At 40.8% G+C, this 19,337-nt stretch overlaps 1 protein-coding gene and 1 long non-coding RNA gene across 2 annotated transcripts in view; both read right to left on the bottom strand.

Moving 5' to 3' along the window:
- XKR6 (XK related 6) overlaps positions 1-19,337 on the bottom strand; it is a 323,424-nt gene that overhangs the window by 232,759 nt on the left and 71,328 nt on the right. The window lies entirely within an intron of this gene.
- Positions 1,770-17,912, bottom strand: LOC144578915 (uncharacterized). Its single transcript, XR_013525453.1, has 2 exons — positions 11,466-17,912; positions 1,770-9,485 (listed from the first exon to the last, which is right to left on the bottom strand). It is a non-coding gene; the product is annotated as an uncharacterized LOC144578915 (long non-coding RNA).

The following is a 19,337-nucleotide window of genomic DNA, read 5'->3' as shown; positions in this document are numbered from 1 at the left end:
TCTCAGCCGGGTATCCCGAGGACTTGCATTTTCCCATGAATTCTCCCATATTGGAATTCATTCATGTCGTCCATTTACCGCTGCTAGAATGGCAACTCCACGCTTTGTGTCTTTTACTTCCCAAGAGCCCAGAACAGTGCCTGAAGCCTAGTAAGCATCATCAATGTGCAAAAATGAAGAATTTACTTCAACATGATGTCCAACTGCCCTGTGCTTCTCAAGCTCTCCTACCAAGTAGCTGAGAAGACAATTCTGCAGTACTTCCATTCTGAAAAAGGTAGGGAGAGTCAGGAAGCAAGAATGGAAAGGGACAACCTCCGATTGTCGAGAAATGTGGTCTTTTCAATCACTCGGCAGAACCTGTGTCTATGGAAAATTCTGCCCACTCACAACCTGAAGCCCACTGAGGTACCAGGGTAAAACAGTGTGCACAAACACTTACTATGCACCACTGAGAGGCTACTTGCATACAAAGCTTCCATCAGGCAAGAGGAAGATGAGGGGCAGAGCCCATGAGGGAAGAGTTTATGTGCAGCGAGTGCTCAGCAGTCATGAAAACCTACAGAGAAACCACCGCCACCTGTCCCTAGCTCAGAATCAGCTGCCCTTGGAGGATTTTCACCCCATCCCTGACACTTCCCTCCCATTACTGCCTTCTTATTCTTGCTCCAAGTTTCAAACCTATAAGTTGATTATCAACCTCATGATGAAAGGGCCAGGAAGGTCAGAGGGAGAGAATGATGAGGCACACAGAGAAAAGGCTTGTATGAAGTCTTTTACTCCACTCAGACCAAATTCCAATTTTTTTTGGTCAGAGTTTAGGATTTACATATCATATATAATACTAAGTGTAAGATTAGCTGCTGATGGCAGTTTTTTTAATTTTAGAAGAAATGGCAGCTACTGAATTAATCCTATTTAACCTCAATTTAAACAGATAAATCTAAAAAAAAAATCCAGGGAGGAGACAAAAATTACAATTTGTTACAATGACTTCTTAGAGACATGAACCAAAACAACATAGGAATGGCTTATGCTGGTAGATGTGAAAAGCAATGCTCCAACATCTGCCTTAAACTTTCTAAAATCATCAAGGAATCCAACCACTCAGGAGTTCGATCAAGCCACCCAGCCAGAGACCTGCCGAATCAGGTCCCAGGAGAACTCAGAGAGGCACACTCTGGGCTTTCCCAGAGCCACAGGGTCGCCTGCACTTGGAAAGGTAATTCCTTATTTCTGAAAGTGGAAAAACTCTCTGACAATGATCTCAGTATTTTCTAGATTCCACAAATGGGGCTTTTAAAATGGCACGCTAATCCATTCTGTGATGTGTTTCTGAAGTCAAAATGGGGCCGCAAAAGGTCACTGAGAACCATTTGAGGGCTAAAGAAAACCCCGATTCCTAAGGGAAAACTTCTGAAATATTATCTGACTAAAAACGGAGCTTGCTTTGGAGGGAGACTGAGATAAACACCCTGCTTCTGTGTCATCAGCAACCCAGAGTCAGAAACTTGTGCTCTCTCTTCAAAATAAAAAACTGCAAATCTACGCAATTTTTGGTCATGTCATATTTTAAGTAAAATCATTTCAGTAAGTATTGATTTAGCATCTTTTCTCTGCTGCAAAATTGGGAATGTTCAAAATAAATTTTAAAACATTTTAATGGCAAAGTATGGCCTTCCAGAGGTGTGGAATTTAAAAGCCCTTGCTGACGTTTCCGTACCCACGGGAGGAGATGCAGAGTAATACTACAAATGAAGTCCGAAATATCCCTTGTACCAATTTCAATTTATTCAGTAATTTCATTCTTGCTTTCAAGTCCCAGAGAATACAGAAAGCAGGTGTCTGCCCCACTAATCATAGCCCAGGCTTTAATAATTCAATGTTGGGCCTCCTAAGAAAAAGTCTCCAAGGAAAACACTTAATGTAGCCTATGGCAAGCTTTCCCTAATGAGCAATTCAGCACGAGTTTTGCAACATCCTGGGACATAAAAGGACGCACTTTGGAGAATTGTAAAACTGACTAGAGATCACTGACTTCCTCTGAACTTCCTGCCTGCTGGCATCCATTGAGGAAGGTTGTCAATCCCAATCTTAAATAGGCCAAGGAAGAAATCTCAGTATCTTTCTTGGAAATTTTCTCCTTGACGCAGTATATACACAGCACTTGGCACAGTGGCTGGCACTCAATCAGGTGAGATATAAAAATGGGTATTCAGCTTAAATTTTTCTGGAAAATGCCCTTCCACTGGGAAGATGAAGACAATCACCACACAGCCCAAATGCATCATGGATTCAGCCTCGGCTTCTCTTCCTTCAGGGCCCTTTCATCCAGTTCTTTAATAAAAGTAGTCTTGTCACACAAAACTATGACATATACAGGCAGTCTTAAACTTCGTATTGCAGATGATCAGAAATAAAAATAATACAAGTTATAATCATTGCATCATTTTTGGTCATTTACTAGTGTTCAATTCGTTTTTTGCAGATTGGTGGCTATGGTACAGGTTGAAAAATTATCCACATCGCTTCTTGGCCTTCTGGCTAAGATCAAGTGTGAAAAGTTATCTGCAAGGTAACAAATGATTTCCTCAAAGCCCGTATTGCCGTGATCTTTGCGTTACCTGAGGCTTCCGTGCTTTTTCACATGTAACTTTCAGAAACCTCAAGAGATTTCCAGAAAGAATTCTTGGACAAGCGTTGGTTGAAACAGAATGGTACCAGCTGTCATTTAACCTCTACCACATTAGGTTTTTTAAAACAATGTCTCCCACCACACAGCAATGCTGAAGTAATTATCTAAACCTTCCCAAACTGTTCTTGGAGCCCCAGATTAGTTTCCTGTGAGTTATGGTTTAGGAGATAAAGAAAAGCAAACGGGTTCTCTAGGCAAAACTGAGACCTGAAGATGCTAATATTTACTGCACAGTTCCAAGAATCAGCAGCTGTCATTCTTCTGACTTGACAAACCAATACAAAATTTTTTTTTGTATCTTTAGAGAACTCAGGATTACAAACTTTTTATTTTATCAAATAAGAACACAGAATAGAGAAAAGGACATGAAGGTTAAGGAACAATTTTTAAGGCTGAAAAAAATGAAGTCCCCATCCTGTCCTTTTCTTTCCTATTTTGCCACAGGTTGGCAGCCACCTTCCACCAGCCATTCAGGAACTGTGGGGACTCCTGGTACTCAAGCCCCCTTGGCCTTGGCCTCAGGGCTGCAGGACACAGCTTACACACCAGCCCTAATCACTGCTGAGTCAAGATGGGGTCTCCCCCACTCCCTTTCCCACCCCATTCCTACTAACTCACTCCCACTGGTAACAGGACAGAAAAGTTGCAAAACACTGATTTAGATAATTATATTTATAGGATCTTCTTCATTTCCTTTCCTTTAATGCACATGTATTTTTTAAACAAAATTTACTTACTAAAAACTCCTTCACAGTATAAAAAGCTACTTTATTTAAACAAAGTTGGCTCCATGCACAGAAAACTTGGTATTCATTTCCAGCTGCCTCAACCTCAAGCACTTGGTAATGACAGCCAGAAGACGTGAGACTCTCACTGCAGAAATACACGGACCCTGTTTACAGTTTTTATACATGGAACACAAGCACAGAAAAGCAGCTTCTGAAAATACTTGCACATTACATGAAAGTAAAAATAGCATCATGCTTTAAAATGTTTCTCAAAAAATCATTTCAAATGACTAGGTTTTAAATAATTAGGCCACTTAATTTTTATTAGAGCAAGAGTCATAAAATGATTGAAGACTATATCCTTTTACACAAAACACATTTGCAGGGTTTCTAAAAAGCTATATACAAAAGAAAAATTTTAGAATATCCTATTTTCAATGTCAGAGTAATTTGCTAATATTTCTAAGGGTTATGTCAGCTTTTATTTTTTAAGACCTACCTGGATAGTCAATGAGGGTTCAGTGTAGGTTCACGTGGGATTGCAAACTTGGTCTATTCTTTTGAGGAATCTTGCTTTCAAAATCTTACTGACATGACCACTTTCTCTATACGTGATCGGTTTTACTGGCGTCTAAAGGTCATACATGGGTCTCTTCAACCACCTCCTTAACTCAGAACTCCAGAAGCCAGTGAGCTCCAGAGAGGTTTTCCCATGCCTGAGGCGTGCTGAGGTCCATTCCTGGCCTCAAGGGATATGGTGGTTAGAGGGAAGAGTGGACACCAACACCCCGCAGAGGGCCTGGCATGGAGCAGATGTCCAGTGGAGACAACTGTCATGGGCACAACTAAAAGGCTACCTTTAAAATACAATGCTGGCGGGGCGCGGTGGCTCATGGCTGTAATCCCAGCACTTTGGGAGGCCAAGGTGGGCAGATCACTTGAGGTCAGGAGTTTGAGACCAGCCTGGCCAACATGGTGAAACCCTATCTCTACTAAAATTACAAAAAATTAGCCAGGCATGCTGGCGGGCAGCTGTAGTCCCAGCTACTTGGGAGGCTGAGGCAGGAGAATCACTTGAACCTGGGAGGTGGAGGTTGCGGTGAGCTGAGACTGTACCACTGCACTCCAGTGCGGACAACAAAGCGAGACTTCATCTCCAAAAAAATAAATAGACACAATGCAGCAAAATGTTTACAGACAAACATTAGACAACCCAGACCCTTAAGCCCACATCTATTCTATTTCCCTACAAGAATCTGCAGGAAGCTAGAGGGAAATGAATGGCAACAAGTAGCCTCTACCCTGAGCCAACTGAAAACCTCTCAACCCCAGAGCGAAACATGGCAATGGGAGGGAAGAAGACGGAACAAACTGTGATGCTTCTATCTCAACTTACGACAAAAGGGCTAAAATTGGGCAACATTTTAAAGGGCTAGAAATGAACTGTACTATGATTACTTGGCAAAGAAAAGCTACATGGATAGACAGGACTGTGATTTTTTTTTTTCTTTTGAGATGGAGTCTCGTTCTGTAGCCCAGGCTAGAGTTCAGAGTTCACAGGCATCAGCCACAGTGCCCAGCTAAGTTTTGTATTTTTTAGTAGAGTCAGGGTTTCACCATGTTGGCCAGTCTGGTCTTGAACTCCTGACTTCGTGATCTGCCTGCCTTAGCCCTCCAAAGTGCTGGGATTACAGGCGTAAGCCACTGTGCCCAGCCTGATTTTTTTTTTTTTTTTAAGAGATGGTCTCATTCCATCACCTGGGATGAAGTGCAGTGGCACGGTCATAGCTCACTGCAGCCTCAAAATCCTGGGCTCAGGTGATCCTCCTGCCTCAGCCTCCCAAACAGCTGGGACTACAAGCACATGCTGCCATGCCCAACTACTTTTTATTTTTTGTAGAGACAGGATCTCGCTATGTTGAGCAGGCTGGTCTTGAACACCTGGCCTTAGGCAATCCTCCTGCCTTGGCCTCCCAAAGTGCTAGGATTACAAGTGTGAGCCAAAACACCCAGGCCTGATCAATTTTAGACTCTTCTGTGCTTGCCATTATTCCCACATTTCTATCAACATCAGGGAGAAGGAGTGCAGACAGAGAATGCAGATCCAGGCATGGTCCCACTTGGGCTTCTCTCTCAGGAACACTCTCTCTGCAGATGCGAAACAGTGAGGCACACATTGCAAAAGACCAGACACAGTACTTCAAAAGCATGCACAAAACCCCTTCACATCTGAATACATGACAATGACTTTCAGGCCAAGCGGACTGACCCCAGCTCTCCTCCTGCTGCTGGGTTCATCTGCAACAGACAGGAATGTTTGCGAGGTGACAGCTGTACTTTTCTTACATAAAAGATCTGTTTTTCAAGGTTATTTTATCCAGTTACAGGTCCAATGCATAAAAGAGAGTGCCAGCCTGTCTCATGTACAAAGAGCAATGCCGCCTGGATGCCTCCCGAAAGTGCGGCGGCGCCACTCTGATGGTGCTCTCCCATCTCTCCACTCGGTCCCAGTATTAGAGTTTCTTCAGGCTGCTTGATTCTTCCACAATGCGCCTCTTGGTGAGGCTGTATTTTGACGGAAAGTTCCAGTGAACGATGTAACAGGTGGAGGATCCCAGATCCCAAAACAGAGATTGGAACCGCGCAAAGGGGCCCTTGTGCTGAAACACATTTCTAACCCGATTGTCAGGTGCATCTGTCTGTTAAATGCCCACTACACTTATAAACGAATTAATCCAATTCAGAAATAACCATACAACTGTAAAATCTGAAAGGAATAAGGCAGGAATTATCTGTGAATCTTGCCAACTTTCCTGAAAAGGAGCTGCAGATTGAAGTGTTATGAAACAACAGGACCCTAAATTTCTAGTCACTATATGATTTGAAGTACATGTTATGCCGTAAATCTGATACCCCAAGACATAAGAAAAAGTCACACTTAGGGAGAAAACCTTCATAATAGTTAGAAATGTTAGAATAAATACGTTCAATTAAAAAACAGGACATTAGTACTCAACTTAACGAAATAATCCCACTAAGACAGCAGGAGGCATCGCCTGGGAGGACTGAGGCTCAGCATGCCTTAGTGTCTTAGCCTCTGTTTCTATCCCCTGTGATTCTGGAGCAGCCCTTTGCAGAGAGTTTCAGTCCATTTCATTAAGAAGCTCTTCACTGGTGGCTGGCTGTTTTATGCGTGGAAAGGCAGTGAGTACCTTCAAGACCTGACGCTCCATTCCAAGGCGACAGAGAACCAATCACAAATGGGCACAAGAACAGAGTCAGATGGTGGGCCAAGGTACAATGAAGAGGATCATCTGACTCCAGGCTTCCTGACACGTGACCAGGACCAGTCCATACACCCACAGAAATCAACGAAGACGTATATCTGTGCAGTCTTCCCAGGAAAAAAATCCATAGATTTCTTCAGATTTTCCAAAGAGTTTGTCTGAAACTTCCAAAATAAAAAGAACCATTGTTTCAGGCTCATTTTCTCTGGGTGTTCCTATGTATTTAGTGCACCTGAACTCATAAGGATGTGTTCATCCCTGGGTAAAGAGTCAGATTTCCGAATTCTCAGTGATATACTGGGCTGTGAAGTGCACAGAGCCAGAAGGTAGATTCCCCAAGAGACAAATACTGAAACGCTTTTCTAGTACAACTGAGGCTAACACAAGACCTGAATAGAAAATGTAATGCTTTATTTGGAATCTTATTTCCCTGTGTCTAGACCTGTTCTATTTCTAGCAAGTTTCTAGGAAGCAATCATCAGACCCTGACTGTATTCATGCCATCATCTCCCCTATGTTCAGTTGTCCACATTATTTTCTAAAGTTATACAACATGGGCAAAAGACCTTTATTAATATTTTCTCTGATATCTAATATATTTATTTTTAGCTAAGTTAATCTTTGAGCCATACATCCATTCAGAACATATCAGAACAAAATCAAATTCATTGTTAGGAAATGTATCAATACTTGCAAAGATCACATGCTACTACCCTTAAGATACTGTAGCCCACTAGTATGAGCCGCCCAACCTCATAGCTCCAGGCCGCCCACAGCTCCAGGCCATAGGTGCACCGGCTCATCCTTCCCAGGAAACTCACTTCCTTCCCTAAGAGCACTTTAAGAGAGCTCTGGGTGAGTTTGTCCCCCAACCCCACCACCACTTCTTATTCTTAGGCTCTGAAGTCGTTCCCTCTTGGGTCTCTTTCATTTGTGCTCACAGTTTTCAGAACCTAAGATGGTCTTTAAAATATTTATTCCAGTAGGGACCAAGTTTTCTCCTGCCTGGTTAATTCCTTCTGGGTGTATCAAATGGCTGGGCCCAGTCAATACTGCGGCTAGAATTGGCTAAGAGGAAACACCTCTCTTGACGAAAGTATCATAGAATGAAAGTTTCTAAAAGCCAGCTAAATGAGAAAGCAACTAAACAGACAATAGATGTTCCGATTAAAATTTAGCATGACTTTTAAAAACCTATTTAATGTGGGTTTTTTGTTTTTACTTTTGAGATGGAGTCTCGCTCTGTGACCCAGGCTGGAGTACAGTGGCACAATCTCAGCTCACTGCATCCTCCACCTACCAGGTTCAAGCAATTCTCCTGCCTCAGACTCCTGAGTAGCTGGGATTACATGTAGCAGCCACCACACTTGGCTAATTTTTATATTTTTAGTAGAGATGGGGTTTCACTATGTTGGCCAGACTGGTCTTGAACTCCTGACCTCAAGTGATCAGCCTGCCTCAGCCTCCCAAAGTGCTGAGATTACAGGCATGAGCCATCACACCTGGTCTTAAAAAATCCTACTTAATGTTTTCACTGTGCCTTCTATTAAATACGTATCAGCCAATTTCTCTTAAAACAAGCAAAGCAAAAAGGGGCCAAGGGTATTGAGGTAACCTATTCAGCTTCTAAAAGCGTCCACTAGAAACGTCATGAAAACTTCAGCTACACACTAGTCTCAGGAATACCGGACAATCCACCAACAAGGAAACTTCCAATAAACTAATACATGAACACTCCCCCGAGCGTCTACTCAGTCTCTATAATGCCTTGCCTTCTCTTCAGCCTTTCCCCTGGATCCATTTCCAACTTGCTCTGAATGTCATCTTAAAAATCAGTCTTCCCCGTTTTGGTGAATTATTTGACCATCACATGTATCTGCCCTAGAATGTTCCTCAAGTCTCTTAAGCCCAGGAACAGGTAAGAAAAAAGATAACCACTCAAAGACTCTCTGACTCTCCTATCAAATACAAATTCTCATTCATTCCAATGGCAGAGAACACACTAGTCTACATTCTGAAAGTAATCCACAGTTTAAGATATCATGTTCAGGTACCTGGAATACACTCAACTTTCAATTTTTTTTAAGAATAAATAACCTTTCCTGGAGACTAAAGTTTTTTTTCCTTCTCTTCCCTTTCATTCATACTGCCTACCTTTTGGCCACTAATTCTGCAGTAATTCATTCACCCAATAACAGAAAGGGGTGGCTGTTGCGGGGGCAAACTGAAAGCTCCTTCTCCCTCCTCATTAGCACTTCTGTCCTACATAATAATGTCTCATTTTGAAAGCTGGTAGCATTGTGCCACAAGTACATTTGGATATCATCTGGGTAGACTTGGCATATTCCAATGCATTCCATTCTGAGACCAGTTCCAGGTTGGAATTTTGTCATTATTGCCTTAAGGATTGTCACTTGATGATTTCTTTCTTCCTAAAAATAACTACCTCTGATCTAAGTAATTTACACTGCAAGCAGACAGAAAAGAATAGCCACAGGAAGAATTACATAAATTACCTGAAAAAAACTGAGGTTCATAAGAACCCCAAAACCTTCAAAAGGTAACTGTCTCCAAAGTATGACACTGATACAGACAGCTGATAATTTGAGACATGGGTGTCAACCCAGAAGTACATCATCATCATCTGTAATTATATATACTTCATCTAGTAAGTTGCAAAAACAACATAATTTCCAGAGTTCCTAAATATTTCCAATATATTGAAATTAGGGATCCAAGATTCTGAACATGCCATCACCAAAAAAAATTGCAAACCTAAAAAACAAAAAGGAAACAAATTAAACAATGTCAAAGGAAAGACTTTCTTAGAAACGGTCAGTATTTACTTTTATAATTTTCAGAACATTTTAAAGTTAATACTTTTTCTCATCTTACCATTCATTATAAGCTCTTAAGTCTAGCATTAAATTTTATTAAAAAACAAGGCAGTTTTCATATAGCAAAATAAATATTAAACTATACTCATACCCATCACCTCTATTTAATTGTAGAGTATTTACTGGGTCAAAATATTTTCGCATTTACAATTTGAGCCTTTTAAGCGGCATTAGTTCTTTCTTTTAAAAGTTGTCATCATGGTGACAGACATTCATATGGATAGACAGAATTATAGATTTTGTTTGTGTGCGACTCACACCTTTAGAAACTATTTTTCAGCTGAGTAACAGTGGTTAAAGCCTTTGTGCGTTGATCACATTCACTTTTAGCACATGAACTAAGGAAGATGCTCTTCAAAGCTGTTCTAACCACAAAGAGATAGGCCTTTTCGAAAAAGAAAAACAAAATTTTTTTTGGCAAAAGTATAAGAAATAAAAATTTCCAAAAATAAAAACATCAGTATTGTTTCTCATTAAAAATATTACTCTACAAAAGTGAGCTGTACGGATGACAAGGCTTAAAAACCATGCTATTTAGACCAGCGTATTTAATTATTCCAGAGAAAATCAAGAGTTCAGAGTTCCTATTTCCAAAAGCATAAAACAACACATCAGGAGATACAGTAAAACAAAGGAACTACTGAATGCACACTGGTTTTTCTTTTAAGAACAAGGTGAAGCTGGCCTGGGGAAGCAAAAATTTAGAGCCCACACACATAAAATAACTGCTCTCCCAGTCAACCAACGGGGCCTGGATTTCATGGCCAGCTTGTGCGTAACTTTTTCTTAGTGTATGTGAGTAATTCTCGCTATCATTACAGAAAGCCACATACATAAAGACAAAGAACACATTTTATATGTTGAGTTACTCTCAACATCTGAGACTAAGCAGTTAAGAAAATACTGTCTGTAGGGAAGTTGAGTAACATAGAATTACAGACAATGGAACCTCTAGAAGAAAACAGGAAAAGAAAGATGACTTTGAAAAACTGATGATGTTTTCAGTTCCTTACAATGTGCCTTCTGTAGCCCCCTCCAGAATGAGATGAAATTTCATTTTCTCAGCATCTCATCAATTAAATGACTGTATAATTTAGGCTAAAGATAAGTCAAGCTGTGATACTGTATTTGTTATTAATGCTGTCACATGTAGTAAAATAAATGAAGTAGCATAAAGAACCACTTATTTAAAATAATGGCTTAGTGTGAATCTGAACTCGAGCAAAAACCTTACTGGAATTCTATTCTTAGGAGAGTTAAACACAGTAACTGCCTTATAAGCACTGCTATATCAACATATTTAACAGGACATAGTCCATCAGAATACACTTAATAACTAAGAGAACACTCGCCTACACCCAAAAAAGTTTTACTATAATGTAAAAAGAAGCCATTGTATTATTTTCAACTATAAAATACATTTAAACATGTAATAATTTAAAGCTGACACAAACAACTAACATTCTCCATAGGCATCTCATACTTTAAAAAGTAAAATAAACAAACATGCAAATATACATAAAACATTAAAATTCTTTATCACAGAAAAATAAGTTGTGGCGAGAATCCTTACTTTCTAGTCTGAAAAACCTGCAAGTCTGAATTCCCTTTTGTCTAAGAGCAAACCCGATTGCTCAAAAAAAAAAAAAAAAAAAAAATGATTTCCATCTGCAAACGCTTAATGGCTCAAGTTTTTTCATATAATAAATATTTTGTCGCTGATTAGGTAGCTCACAAAAGCTCACTTTCAAAAGCTGTGTTTAAACACCTCTAAAAGGCTGAATGAGGGTTTCTGATGTGAACCCTCTGGTAAAACACTGGGGCCGGTAGTAAGGTAAGTCAGTATGCTGTTTAATACCTTTGGTTTACAACTTTAAATGTTTTTAATCTTGAGGAGGAAGGAACTGGGGTGGAACAGACACGGAAACACAAGAAGGCCTCCCTCTCGCTCTGCCATTACCATTCGGGCTGAAGTGGTTTCAGGACGAGGCGATCGCTCACCTTCTAGTCAGAAATCAGATGACCTCAAAACAACCTCATTTCAGGCTGAGGCCTCATGTCTTTCACTTAGAGCTAAAAATAAAAATACATGTGAATGAACATATGAGCATGGAATGAAATCTCTAACATGACACCAAAATATAAAATATTAGAAGCCATTTTTATCACAGAAAAAATGAAAATGCACACATTTCTACACAGAGAATAACAATACTGTTTTGAATGGAGGGGTTCCCTTCTTATCCTGTTGGCCACTGGGTAGCATGACAATTGAAATCCAAGTTGGTTCTACAAAGACAAAGCTACAGTCGTATTTGATTCATTTCCTGAGATTATACAACATTTATTTATTTACTTATTTATTTGGCACAGAGTTTCGCTCTGTCGCCCAGGCTGGAGTACAGTGGCGCAATCTCAGCTCATTGCAGTCTCTGCCTCCCAGGTTCAAGCAATTCTCCTGCCTTAGCCTCCCAAGTATCTGGGATTAAAGGCCCCCACCACCATGCCCGCTAATTTTTATATTTTTAGTAGTGACAGGGTTTCACCATGTTGGCCAGGCTGGTCTCAAACTCCTGACCCCAGGTGATCTGCCCGCCTCAGTCTCCCAAAGTGCTGGGATTACAGCCACTGCACCCAGCCAAACATTTATTTTTTATAGAGTTAAATTTAACAATATTTTAATGAAGTCAGCCACTTAGATCTTCTTTAAACATATATGTGAGGGCAAGAAAAGACAGTGTAATGCTAAACCGTAACAACAGCCTGGCCCTCAGAAATGTATTTTTGTGTATTCACAACTCTTGGTTCCTATAGCAATACTAGGAGAACACGAAAATTAACCTGTTTCTCCAACCAAAATAAGGCACTCACTCATTCAACAAATACCAAGTGTTTCTAAGCACTGGAATTAGAAGCTTGGTATGACAGAACGAGTTCTAAACCTCATCAGCGAGTCTGGAGTCCTCAGCCGTCTATTTCCTAATTTGGGGTCTCGAGTCTGGGCTATGATGCTAAGTAGATTCCACAGGAGGCAGAAGGGCAGTATGTATGAAGTGACAACAGAGTGAGGCTGCAGGATTTGAAACAAAATCCACTGAGAACCCTGAATCTCTCCGCCGTCAATGGCCTCCACTCATCATGTGTCTGTCTCTTCAGTGTGAAGCTTATGCTTTTGAAATCCTACTTTAATCCTGGAAATTAATTCTCTCCCGTTTGGAAAATGCTGGTAGTTTTGGTCCCAAACATAATGCCTCGGGCTATTTTGAAAGGTTAAGTTCGCCAAGTACCTTCAAAAACCACTTATTTTAAGAGCAGCACTTCATTCAACTGAAGCCTTAATTTAAAATTCAGAAATTCTGCTGCTAAAGTTACACTTAAAGAATTGGCCCTAGCTATACAGTAATAAAGACAAATATCTTATGAAATGTTTTACACCACTCATCTATGCCCATAAATATTATTCATAAATCATCAACATATAGTTTACGCTAACATTATTGTTCTGTGTTTTGCACTTCTCTGCTGGTTCTACATATACCAATGAAATTTTTTAATTCTGTGGGAATATGATACATTACCAAAAAATATCAAAATAGATGCACCTGATTCCAACTAAGGTTCATGTTCATCTTAACCCATTTATGCCTAGTGTTCCATTATTGGAACACTAAGCTTGTAAGAGTTATTTATATCCTACTGCTCAAGGTCATCACGAAGGCCTGATTTTTCACACAAAAAAATGGCAACCCCCCAGCATAAATGGGTTTACACAAGAAGAACAAATACATTTCTGTTGTCTTGTCTTCCATAATTTTTCATGGAGTCCAACTAAATTTAATATCTTGACAAATACTACCAAGTTAAATGTTTTAACTCTGATGTTCATAGGTCTCAAAAAACACTTTAAAGTAATATACTGCAATTTATGCTTAAATATTTAGAATAAAGAAGACAAGAACTGTTTGGAGTCATATCTGGGTTTTAAGCAAATCAAAAAGCTTTGAAAGTTCATTTCCCACTAATGTTTATAAGATGATTCTTAAGTTTTAGATTTTGTTGCATTCAAATTTTAATCATGGAAAACTATATGCTGGTCTTACAAATAAGCAGTGGAACCCTTCCTCCTGTCCCCTGAAGGTCAGAGGGCCCTGTTCTTTTTAGCTCATGGTAAGCTTCAGAGAAAACATAACTAATTCATAGATAACCTTTTTCTACTCTAAATGTGCTCATCTATGTATCCCAAATTTGTCCTGTGTCAACACAGAGAACCTGTTGGCTACCCACAGTTCAATTCTTATTTTTCTTTTCTTTTCTCTTTCTCTCTCTCAGACTCTCGCTCTGTCACCCAGGCTGGAGTGCAGTGGCACAATCTCAGCTCACTGCAACCTCCGTCTCCTGGGTTCCGGGGCATGCCATCACGCCCAGCTAATTTTTGTATTCTTAGTAGAGATGGTGTTTCTCCATGTTGGCCAGGCTGGTCTCGAACTCCTGACCCCAGGTGATCTGTCCGCCTCGGCCTCCCAAAGTGCTGGGACTACAGGCGGCGTGAGCCACCATGCCTGGACTATTTGCTATCATTCTTTGGAAAGAACTAACAGCAGCTGAGAGGCTTCATTCTCCTTCCCTAACTCAGATGTCCCCCTTATCTCTCCTACCCTCATCCATCCACAGTCACAGCTGCATTTCCCCCCTTTTGCTTCAACCACTTTATGTTTTGTAATGCAAGTTACGGTCCACAACAACTGTGTCCTAATTCCACTAATATCGCTATTTCTACTTCAGTCTAGGTCTTTGATGATAAAATAAGGAGACTGAATCTTCAGAGGTGTATTTCAGCTTACTAACTATACACTCAGTCTTTAGTTTTACTACTCAGAAAACTCCATTCATCACTTCAGTAATATTAGACTGTCTCCTAGTTCATCATTTCATCATTGATGACGATCCCAATTGATTATCAATAGGACTGATGAATTCTAGTGAGTTACAAATTTAGACCAATTATAGAGTCAAACTTCTATAAAAACAAATGCTATTTAAGAATATTCAACGTCAAATACATTCTCAATGAAAAACTGTTTCCTTAGACTGAATGTTTTTTGCAGAAAGGGTTAAGCCCTATGAGACGCTAGGCGTGAACCTGCAACCTGAGCATTCCAGTTCCCTCTTAGAAGTCTGCATCTGCTCCCAGCACTTGACAGATTCTAAGATTTCCTGCCTGACACATAACCCAGCAAAAACCAACAGCATTCTTAATTTCTGTGGGAATCCTGCAACTTCACATATGCAGCTTGCACTCTAAACACAATACATTTATCAGTCAGAAAATCCCAAATTGACGGATTCCACCGGAAGAAAACAGAATGTCCCAATGGCGGTGTGGAGACAGCGGCTGGCCATCTGGGAGGCTTAAGGCTGCATCTCTATTGTCGGTCCTTAAGCCAAAAGAAATTCCAGAAATATCACATTTAAACTGAAAATGTGAAACCATTAAGAATGTTCGAAGAAAATATGGCTGAATTTTTAAAAAATACATTTTAAGGCACATGAGGACTTTAATTATGACATAAATCCTAGAAGCCAAAAAAGTACACAGCTGATTAAAAAGTAGCCAAAAAAACCCCACTTATAAACAATATAAACTGAAAAAAACATCTGTAGTAAGTATTAATAAGGATAACGTTCTTATAAATTGCTAAGAACAAGAAAACCCCACAAAAAATGTGCCACAGTTACAAACAATTCAAGGAAAACAAGACCAGTAAGTATATAAAAATATCTTCAAACCCACTCAAAAGCAATATAAACCCACATGAGATGCTAACAGATTGACACTGTAATTACCATGCGGATGGGGGAGCAGGCACCCAAACAGACCGTTAGGTGAGGTGTACACCAGCACTAACTTTGTGAAGAACAATGACGTTATTTAACCAGAATGTTAAAATCCGCATGCTTTTGAACCAGAAATTTACTTCTGGGATTAGATCCTTCTCTCCTCTCACATGTAGGCAAAAATATTTGGATGAGGAGATTGTTTATAACTACACTACAGCAGTACTATTAATGTAATAAAAAGAAAGAAAATAATCTGTAAAACAAGCCCAGTGTCTGTCAAGGAAGCTGGTTTGACAAAAATGTTACCTTTCATGTGGGCAGGGAAAAGTGCCCCAGATATATTATTAAGTGCATAAAGGATTATTTCAAAAGTACTATTTCTTAAAACAAGTTCAAGAGACAAGAGGTAAGAGGGAGGCGTGAAGAAACACAGGAGGGTTACCCAAGAGCCTGCTAGGCACAGCAGAATGGGGGAAAGAGCTTTCTGCTTGTCACTTTATCCGTCTACAGAATTTCTCAACCATGAACAATTATTCCTTTGATAACAAAAAAGTTTTTCCAGGATGCTTTCTTATTTCAGCATTTCAAAATTCTATGGATTGAGTTTCTCAAAACGGAAAGAGATTGAGAACTGTGAGTCAGGACTATCAGGAGTCCTCTGTGAATGCTGGGATTCATTCCTGGCCAGAAGCAGAGGTGCTGGGATGGCACACAGGGTGGGGGCTGCCAGTCGGCGTGAGCTCTGTGCTTTTCTCACTTGGCCACTGCTTGCCTCTCCAAGGCTTGTCCTTCTGCACGCATCGTCTTGCAAAGTACACTTCCATGCAAAGTGTATGTTCACTCCCGACTCCTATAAACAAGAGGCATGCCCCAAGGTCTGGGGTTCGCTCTTAAGGATTAATGGGATATTCAATATTCAACAGCACAGAGTGTGCCACAAAGTGAATGATAATCAATTGTTTTTCATCTCTTCCATCCCAGAGACAAGGCCAATCCAGTCCAACTGCCATTGCCACAGACTCTTTCAATGTACGGTCTTGCCTTTTTATGAGACACCCACTATTACAGACAGAAGACATTAAACCAGTCAGGGTGCCCCGTAAAACATCCCTGAAGATCAGTCTCCAGGAAGGAGGCAAAGCAGAATGTGCTGCCAAACTATTATTTGTCCATTTTACTTTACAGGTCTCATGTTTGCCCCAAATCAACACTAACCAGAGATGGAACTATTTCGTTACACAGCTGAACCATTCAGCAGGAGGACAGGAGGCATAATCACACCAGCATAGCCCTCAAAGGCCCCTCCACCCGCCCAAAATGACAGCAGTCTCATCTCACAATTAGTTTCATTTCTGACTACGATCCATGGGTGCGCAACCACTGGCAGATATTAAGATTTTGACATTTTTCCACTGGCACTTTTATTTAGAAAATAAGATATTCTTGAGATATCAGGCCACTATAATTGGTAAATAATGTCACTGTTCTTTAAGAAGTTAGTGCCAGTTTAAACCTTTCCTAATGGTGTGTTTACCACTGCTAATGACTGTTGGCATCTCATTTTGGTTAGTATTTGAGTGCAGACTGACTCATACTATTTAATCTGACTTGAGCCCTCACTAATATTTGCTATGGTTGGTTCTGTTTTCCATGGGAAAACTAGGCAGAAAAAACTAACACACAATTCATTACCTAGCAATGGAATAAACAAGCTCACCAATACACTAAGTTCAAATTTAAGTGATTAAAAAGCCCATGCCAGCTGGGCACGGTGGCTCATGCCTGTAATCCCAGTACTTTGAGAGGCCAAGGTGGGCAGATCACCTGAGGTCAAGAGTTCCAGACCAGCCTAGCCAACATGGCAAAACCTCGTCTCTACTAAAATTACAAACACACACACACACACACACACACATCTGTATTTCATATTTTTCAAGAGATTGAATCTCCTGAAGAAATCCGCTATGTGCCCCCTGGGGGAAAAGAAATGAAAAACAAAAAACAAGTCTTTTCATCTCAGTGCACTGCCAGACACTATTTGGAAATAAGCACACCTAGGCAGTTCCGTGTCCCGCTGCCCCCACCCAGCTTCTGCACTGTGCTCTCTTCTGGGACTGCTCTTCCCTCATGATCTTCTTGGCTTGCTAACCCATCTCAGCAGAGGATCAGCTCCAGTGCTACCTGCTCAGAGGAACCACCCTGAGCAGCCTCTCTAAAACATTCCTGTCTCTTGATCCCATCCCAAGCAATCTCTAGCCCACTCCCGCCCCGCTTGGGCTCTCTCCCTAGCACAATTTCCTAACATACCATATTTTTACTTAATTACTTTATCTTCCTACTAGAATGATTTTGATTTCCTGGCATTTACATATGAAACTATCGTTTCATCATTTGAGGGAGAAAAAAGCCAACCGTAATGCTATTCTATTATCAAGTGTATTTATCTTACCAAAGAGGAAACTGAAACCCCTTCATTTGGCAAAATACAAACCAGGATGTGGGTAAGTTTCTACCCTTCATCTCTAATGGACTCTTGAGATCATCAATAACTCACTCAGCTGTGGAGCCAACTCAATGTGAACACAGTATACACATCCAATGAAACACGGGACGTAACTGGCCAGAAACAAGCACGTACATTTCTTTGAAATAGAGAAGTCACAGGCAGAAGCTGAAAAAACAATTATTATATAGGTTCCATAGAATCAGAAGAAAAATCTTTGTCAAGGCTCAACAAAATACTGCAATTGATTGGTAAACTGGTCAAGCAATTATAAAAGCCAAGCTATGAGTACAAGAGCACGTTAGGGTTGGCTGAGGTGAACAGTAATTAAGAAGAAGAGAAGAGAGTTTAAAACACTGCGGGGGAGATGGCAGGGGGCAGCACAGGAAGCCCACAGGAAGAAGCAGGAGCAGACAGAGACAAGAAAGTAGGCATGAGTAAAAGACGGCTCCATCATTTCCAGGGCATTATGAAAATACAGGGCGCTTTGAAAAAAAAATAAGTATTATAAATTTCAAGATGCCAGTAGGAAAATGTGAAAGCAAGCGTGGGGCCATGAGGGAGGGCGCAGGTCGCGTGCCCATGACCCTGGCCCTGCTCACCCTGCTGAGGACCAAGCTGAGGACCGGAGGCGAGGCAACCGCTGATGCTGCAGGCTCCAAGAGGGGCCAGGCAAACGTGGACCATCTCCTTAGGTCCAGACACCCTAGCACCCCACACAGTTTACAAGGCATATCGAGGCCCAAAGATACCTTCAGGTGCACCCAGGTTATTGTTGTTTTTAGGTAAAGGAGAGGGAGGACAACACACCAAAATCTTTAAACACAATTCCACGACTGAGTATGAGATGAATTACCACAGAACAGGCGGGAGCCTACTAGGCAGGAAACACAGAATGGTAAGGTTTTGTTGCAGGGCCATAATGGAGACGACCCGAAGCTTGTCACCACCCAGGGAAGATACTCGTGGCTTCCTGAGACCTACACTCAAAATGAAATACCTAATACACAGCGGCAGGAAGGACAGAGGGGGCTTTTCCCTGTTTCTCCACTAAAAACAACTGTGTTCCCTTCCTCAATCCCAAATCCTCTCTGGGTTAAATATTTCCATTTCTGTCCACTGTTCTACATCTGTGCATCCGTACTTACATCACTCTTCAGTTTGCCAAAGCCTCTCAGAAAACATCCGTGACCCTCTTAGAATGTTTAATACCCGTACAACAAAACCGACGCTCTCCTGTGCCCTGAGTACTAACTATCCTTCTACCCATGCAGCCTAATGCCATGTCGCTTCTCTGGCACTACCTTCTAGTGACTCACAACAAACTCACTGAAACTCTAAATCTCTTTGTCTTTCTTGCAAATATCAAGTAGGTCTGTTCTCTACACT

Source organism: Callithrix jacchus, chromosome 13 (assembly GCF_049354715.1).
Source record: "Callithrix jacchus isolate 240 chromosome 13, calJac240_pri, whole genome shotgun sequence".
NCBI lineage: Eukaryota > Metazoa > Chordata > Mammalia > Primates > Cebidae > Callithrix > Callithrix jacchus.
The sequence above is the reverse complement of the archived record's forward strand: the minus strand, read 5'-3'. Positions and strand labels throughout refer to the sequence as shown.